The sequence below is a fragment of the Sinocyclocheilus grahami genome, unplaced genomic scaffold (genome assembly GCF_001515645.1).
Source record: "Sinocyclocheilus grahami isolate Dianchi unplaced genomic scaffold, SAMN03320097.WGS_v1.1 scaffold175.1, whole genome shotgun sequence".
NCBI classification, from domain to species: Eukaryota; Metazoa; Chordata; class Actinopteri; order Cypriniformes; family Cyprinidae; genus Sinocyclocheilus; species Sinocyclocheilus grahami.
The window spans coordinates 1,858,472-1,860,183 of NW_015505354.1; positions in this window are offsets into that span (position 1 = coordinate 1,858,472).

The following is a 1,712-nucleotide window of genomic DNA, read 5'->3' on the forward strand; positions in this document are numbered from 1 at the left end:
ATATATATATATATATATATATATATATATATATATATACTTTTTTATTTTTTTTTCCATTTGAAGTTTCGTTGTTAGTAGTTGTAAATATTTAAGGGATCATTTGACCAAAGCCTCTGGTTGGACATAAAGTATTTGTGTTTGTCAGTGGTCAGCTGAGGAGCTGCCATGTTCTGCAGCGCTCGGCCCTGAGAGGAAGTCTGTTTAGACAGGTTTACAAAAGAATGCACTACAACCCCATGCTGGGCACCAAACATCAGTGGGAGAATAGGGCAATTTTAGTATTTAAACTTTGAAGTTACAACCCTCCAGGAGTGAATCTGGAATGACAGGAGGGATTCTCTGCATGAGAGACAAGAAGAACAACCCTGACAAATGCTCACCCTTTATTTATTCTGATCCTGATGTTCACTAAAATAAACACTTTTGTTCTTCATGTCTGGACTGTAGTGTGTTTGTCTTGTAAATGATGAAATGGCCCTGACTAAAAGATAAGTGAAAATTTCTAGCACTTTATTTTTTGAAATTCACTGAAAAACTAATCGTGTCAATCAGAACGTCTTTCATGTTTTCTTATGCTGTCAGTAGAGGAAGCTGTAACAGATCCTGGCATAGAGCGACAGCGTTAGGAACATTAGGCTACACCTGCAGATCGGATGGGGAAAAAATGTTGCATGTGACTTGAACTTACTGCTTCCTGACAGTAACTGTCCACTACAGGAAAATTGCTATTTTGCTGTAGCCAAAATTTCGTTACAGATTAGGTAAGTAAAATAAGCAAGTAGGTGCTATGTTTGATGATAGATTTGACCACTATTCTTTTAATGTAATTTGTTTAGCTATTTTTTATTATAATGTATAATGAAATGTATATAAATGTTAATATATTAACAAATATTTAATATAAATATTTTTACTAACCATTCTAACCCTTGTTGTTTTAAATGACATTTTTATCCATACTTAAATTTTAAATGCATGCTTAAATATAAATATATATGCGTGTGTAAAGTATAACATAAATGTATAAATATGTAAAAAATAATAAAATCTATAAATAAATATTACAAATAGTATTGCAAATTACACAAAATCCATTAATAGAATAGTGTAGTCTAACATGGCCTGCCCATATTTTATTTTCTGTATATATTTACGCATATATTCAAATATGGATAACTTTTTTTCCACGTTTTCCAACCATTCTCTCTTGCTCTTAAATTCCCTAAATTAAGCGATTGAAAGAATTTCATCATCCTCTATATCAGTGGTTCTCAACCAGGGTGCCATAAGATGACTTAAAATGTGATAAATTCATTTATATTAAAATAATTGAAATGCAAAAAAAATCTAAATGTTAAATTATTTTTTGTTATTATTATTAACTATTGTTTTATTACGTTAACATCAGTTTACACTTCTAGTCTGGAATCACAAAAATAGTTTATTTTTTAAACAAACAAGATTTGTCATAATTACAACAGAAAATACAGGAGGAAATCATATATAGTTTATAGAAGGGGTCTTTGAATAGCTTGTTGAACAGTGTGAGGCCTTCAAGTCAAAAAGTTTAAGAACCCACTGTGTTTCTTGGCTAAAATGGTTGTCGGTTGTTAGGTTTACTTTCAGTCTTTTGAGCCGCCCCATTTATTACTGATAAATCGAAATGTTTTATTTTCAGGGTTTTGTTTTTTTTCTCTGACTTAGCAGTT